General features: G+C 39.1%; 1 protein-coding gene across 8 annotated transcripts in view; it reads left to right on the forward strand.

Annotated features, from left to right (window-relative positions):
• celf6 (CUGBP Elav-like family member 6) overlaps positions 1-2,325 on the forward strand; it is a 147,088-nt gene extending 144,763 nt beyond the window's left edge. For all 8 annotated transcript variants that reach the window (XR_003272806.1, XM_026173342.1, XM_026173366.1 and 5 more), the window contains one exon: positions 2,024-2,325. The gene's annotated coding sequence lies outside the window, so the exon portion shown is untranslated. The remainder of the gene's footprint in view (positions 1-2,023) is intronic.
• The last annotated feature ends 3,675 nt before the right edge of the window (positions 2,326-6,000 follow it).

Here is a 6,000-nt window from a genome sequence, read left to right on the forward strand (position 1 = left end):
CTTGTGATGTTTTACTTTCTCTTGTGGGGTTCATGTGTATGGATGTACTGTATTTTCGATTTCTCTATCTCTTCACATTCACATCACGAAGCGTTTTTTCTTCCAGAAAACTTTTATTCTTTAAGTCTACTTATTTTCAAAAAGGACCTATTTCTCTCTCTGTTCGACAGCTGTTTAGTTGAGAGATGGCCAAGATGACCCTATGTTTGTGAAGCCAATTAAATCTCTAACGTTCACACAGAGAGCACAGGCAAATGTTGACAGTCTACTTCCATCTGCACAGGGAGTACTTCAGCAAGATTGTTTTGTTTGCCTAACACGAGAATCACTTCCCATTTATTTATTTATGAGGGTGCAAACCAATTACACAGTGATAGAAAAGCTGCTGGCGGCACTACAGACCCGCGTACCCAAAATCCGTCCACCATACACCATACTGTACAGAGAGGTGTAAGTAGGGTACAAAAGATAGAATGAAATACAAATACCTGGATTGATTATTTGTGGCTGCCTGTTGCTTGTTATATTTTTAGTGTGATTCTAGCTCCGCATAATTTAGGTATTCGGTTTTGCTGCTTGTATGTAGTACAATTTTTGCTCTGTGTACAAAAAAGCAGCATACAAATTAATAGTGAAAAAGGTCCTTTCTTTGCAAGTGAGTTTGTTTCCAACCCTCAAGGCCAAGACTGATAAGCGTTAGTAGTTTTCATTGAGCACATTCTACCCTATTATTTCAGAAGCCCTGCAGGTGACTCTCCCAACCTTAGTCTATCCAGTGAACTCAGGGGGTGTCTAGCCAGGCACGCCAGGGGGCATAAGGTTTTTCTGGCATCAGCTATGCCTCCTAACTGCCAGGTGTCATTTATGGAGCCATCCAAGTAGGTGGTGGTGTGCGGAGGCATAATATTAGGACTAAAAGCTTGTGAAGGGAAAAGAAAGAAAGGAATTCTTTGTTACTGGACAAAGTTACTGCATGAAACAGTTGTGATGTTTTCAAAGAAGCTGTTTACTTGGGGAAAAAATGATCAATTTGAAAGCCACTGTGTGTTTCTACTCAGCTACATGTATAGGGAGAATTGCGAATGGCTTATAAAATAGGGCATCTGTAATTGGGACTGTTAGTGCTTTATGTTGCTAATGGCCGGGCTCGCTTTGGCACACATAAGAAATAAGTTTGAATCGCTGCTCCCCCATCTAAAAAGCAGATCTATTATGAAATGGTAACAAGCTCATTTACAGGAATGGAAAGGTAGAACAAAGAGCGTCTGGGCGCATGTTCTCGTCACAAAGTCAGACCCTTTCATGTTCACTCTCAGAGAGTGATTTGCTGTGATTTCATAGCCTTTCTTCACCCACATCATAGCTCACAACATATTAGGGATGATAGGCTGTAAACTAGATCTTTTATCAACCCAAAGCTCGACAGCACAGACACATTTAGTAACAGTGCAGCATATCAATCCAGCACAAAGGCAAGGGAGTTGTTTTTCATGCTATCCTAATTAGAGGTTAGTTCTTGAAATATGTATCTTTTTCATAATGGACAACTGTCAGTTATTACGTGATTCTAATTATTGCAATATTAGAACTTGCACACACACTTGTCTCGTTTTCTTTATGTTTCCTTCTTGTTCCTTTGTAGCCTGTTTGTAATGAATTAACAAAAAGATGAATGGCAGCAACATCTCGGGCAACTTTTTTTTTCCAATCAGGGAGATGCAGTCAGTTTAAATTAGGCCTTCGCTGGATTAGTGCTGTCACAGTGTAGATGTCTGTTCCATATGGTTAAAACACAAATTTCCCACCCCACCTCTAGCCCACTTATTTCTGGTTGTGATTGACACGCTCCTCTTTTTTTTTTCCTCTTCCCCGTCTGTTTCTCATGCTGTTGGCTGTGCCTGTCAGTCTGTGTGATAACCAGGAGCCAGCAACCCTGAGCATGTTTGCCACAGCCCCACTGAATCCACTCTCCTTATTCTCTCCTGTCTTTTTCTCTTCCTTTCTCTCTTTCTCTGTGTCACAGGATGAAGGGCCACAACACCTTATTTCCACAAGTGCAGTAAAAGTACAAAGACTTCTTGCTCTGCTACATATCATGAAGGAAGGGTGGTCCCTTGATCCTCCTGGAAAGCCGCTGAAAGATTGGGTGACTGAGAGAAGGATCCCAGAGTTGTCGGGTTTTTTTGTTTGTTTATTTATTTTCGTTTTTCTTCGCAAATGCCTCTTTTTTTCCTCTTTTGCTTTGGCGTCTGTGGAAGAAGATTTTTTGCAGAGACCAACTTTTTGCTGCTGTTTTTTAGACATGATGGAAAAAAAAAAAACCTTTATAGACTCATTATGCTCAAAGCATGCATACTGACACAGGATATAGATAAACACAGAAAACAAATCAAACATACACATTTCAAAAATGCTACACTTAAAGAAAAAAAAAGGAAAAAAAAAACTTTGTACATGTATAAATAAGTGCAAATGCCAACACAAGAACTGAAGCAAACTCATGCGTGTGCGCACACACACAAAACATACAAACACACACACCAGCCTGCTGCCATTTTGGTTTTTGTGCCTACACAGGTGTTGTGCTCTGTGACAGGGCAAGCTCTGGATCGAAGAAGAAAACAAGAAGAAAAGGAGAAAAGTGGAGAATCCAGGATAATTTACATGCATCATTCCTTAGGAAATAGGGACCAAAGGACTAAACGCTTTTTAAAAGAATATAAATATATAAATATATAAATATATATTTAAAAACTCATACCTTGTAGCTGCAAGTATTACAATTTACTCGTAGTAAAAAAACAAAAAAACAAAAACATTAAATCAATATCCAGTGGCCTACTGTAAGTATGAATAAAAGAACATGGAAATAATGTATAAAAAAAGACATGGAAACGTAGTATAGGGGCTGATCTTTTGCTCTGGATGCTGATTTAGCACCAGGTTGTAGAGTAGTAGAGTAGACTAGAAAAAAAAAAGTGTAGATTTGCTAACTTTTGCTGTTGTTTAAAAAAATACTTGAAGTTGTAATGAAAATGGGGCAAAAGAGGGGTGGGATGGTGTGGGGGGAAGCATTCATCTGCCCCTAAACGCAACAACTCTCTTTCTCTTGGATGTTAACGTATCAGCCACTGGATATCGCGCTCATCATTATGTACAAGTCACCGCACTCTCTGACAGATATGGAGATGATCTTCTGGAAGAAAACAAAAGAATAAGAAGAAAAAAAAGACTGACTTTACTGATGTCTGTGCTGGACGGGGTGCAGATGTTTAAGGCTTCACTGGCCTTTGTGTTCAAGCGACAATCCACTGTAAAGACCAAGTAAAATGGACATGGGGTGTCTTTTTTTTTTGTTGTTGGCCTTTTTGTATTGCTACATGAAGTGTGAAATATGAAGCCACAAACTTCTAAAAGGAGATGATTAAAAGTGAGATGGACAAATGGATGGTCATGACCGAAAGAGTAAAGAGGGAAGGAGAAAAAAGTGATAGCTATTGTAACTGCCAGCAGAATGTATTTGGTTTAGTAATGAATTGGCTCTTGTGGTATCAGCATTCTCTCAAAAAAACAAAGTATGCCCATCATAAGCAGCCACAAATTTGAATGACATGTCAAGGATATGTGTGTGTCCACTGAAGCTGCTGCAAAACTCTAGACTGAGAAAAATTCATTCTTGTCTGTTGGCAAATTTCTCTAAAGATGAATTCAATTTACTTCTGTATTGCAGGAAAGGAGTGCCGGCTTTTAGAGCACATTTACCTGTGTAATGTTAATTCCACTGTTAACATGCTCCCTGACCTGCGTAATGTACACATTATTCATAAAGTCCACGGTAAAAAAAAAAGTAGAGCTTAATGGCCTCGATCTAAGATAATTCTAACAGTCACTCTTAAAATCATTCAACTCATCTTTAGCTACACTGACACTGATGCCAGGCACTCCAGTAGTGTCGTGTCTTGATTTAGAGTCCTGTAGCCTCTGTTTTTTAACAATTTACAGCTCTGGAAGCAGGCTCCTCTCTAAAACCAGATCAATATGTTTCGAGTGAGTCTAGGGGGAGGAGCGATGCTGTTTCAGTCACCACGAGCACTTCCCAATTTTCTCCGCCGAACACCAGCTCAAATCCATATACCAGCCCTCTAAGCACTGACAGCTGGCAAGGCTAGACAGAAGCAAGGAGAGAGTGGGGAGAAGAGGGGAAGTCAAGAACTCATCACACCGAGATCCTTTAAGCTGATGCTGGTAGGTGATGCCACATGATTTAACCAAAAAAAAATAGAAACCCTAATCAAGCTCTGGTGGCAAACAGTATACATAATCTAATCATAATCTGTGTTATATGCTTTCAAAAGCAGATTAAACAGTCAAGTAGGACCTCAAGTTAATACTTTAGGCACCAGTCCAACGAGCTCATGTTAAGTAATGAGAGTCTTCTTCTCCCTCTTTTTTGTTGAACTAGAAAATCAGACCAGAATTGGTCCAAATCACTAAAGAAGGGACTGATTAAATGTGCCAGCAGATTTCATAGTTTTTAATATACTGCCTTTGCCACTTAAAAAAAAGCTGAAGGTACTAATTTCAGCCCTTGATATTAACATTCCACGTAGCACTTCCTTTTCTCCCGTCCTTAGAGCAGCCATGCCTTTCTAAATCACGGCACAATTGTTTAGCGGCTCTCCCGTTGGAGCAGCATTTTCGAACCTACCTAATGCCTGTGCTCACTACCCTTCAATTATCTCTTGCACCACATTAGACATGCTATTTCACCTTTCTCCCTAATCACACTGTAATCATCAGCCTCTATACATTAGCAGCAACCAAGTGAAAAATCACTGGGATAATCACTTGGACCAAATGACGGGAGAGATGGTCCCCTGCATGCACATGGATGACAGAAGGAAGATTAGGGAGAATTATGTTTGCGCCTACTCCCTGGCAAGGCTGGTGACAGCTGACCTGGCACCAATAATGTAGCCGAATTTACCGAAGAGGCAATGCAGGATGAGGGATAAAACCTTCCATATCATAGCAAGGTTTTAATGTTCCAGAGTAATTTGACCAAAAACTAAAAGAGAAGGGCAGGTAGCAAAATTGATTTAGTTTTTGTTTTCTATCACAAACATTGCAGCAATAGTTGCTTAAAACTGGGTCAAATCCAACATTTTTTACTAGAAATCCTCAATTCTGTTACTGTTCAGCTGCAGTGAGGCCTGTTGTTGTGAATTTTCTTTCAGCAGCAACACTGCATCTCAGAAGATGATGCCTGCAAGTTATAGCCTCATTCATATATATATATATATATATATATATATATATATATATATATATATATATATATATATATATATATATATAGATATAGATATATATAGATATATATAGATATATATAGATATATATATATAATCTATATAGATGGTTGAATGAGGTATGGTTGAATATATACCAGCTCTTAAGGACTTCTTAAGGATTGCCTTTAAATACTGTAAGATAAAACCCAGCCCTCCCTCTGTCATTTCATTTGACATGTGTTACTGATAGAAGGAGCTTTGTGAATTAATGTGAAGTAAGTAAAAACAAAGCCATGTTCTACAAACCATTTATGCTCATTATTTAAGTGAAGCTGAACTAATCAATGGGAAATCTAATGTTCCATGAGCAATGCAATATCCTCTGCTTGTCTTGGCCATCTCTAGAATACATTTCCAACACGAACCTTGCATGGTTGATCCTGTAATCTTTTCTGTCTTATACCAGATGCTGTACTAGTTCCCACTACTAATGGCAGGTTGAGTCCCCAGTGAGCCAAAACTCAGCCTAGCCTAGTATCCTGCTGTCTGCTTGGCTAACAGTGCAGCGATCATGTAGCATATCTGCTATGCCAGGGCTAAATTAGGCAATGTGAAATCAGTACTTCAACATTTTTAAAACGGGTGCTCCTATTACATTTACACTCCAGGGAGAATGTTGCTGAAGTGTTGTGCATTAAAAGCAGAA

The sequence above is a fragment of the Astatotilapia calliptera genome, chromosome 1 (genome assembly GCF_900246225.1).
Source record: "Astatotilapia calliptera chromosome 1, fAstCal1.2, whole genome shotgun sequence".
NCBI lineage: Eukaryota > Metazoa > Chordata > Actinopteri > Cichliformes > Cichlidae > Astatotilapia > Astatotilapia calliptera.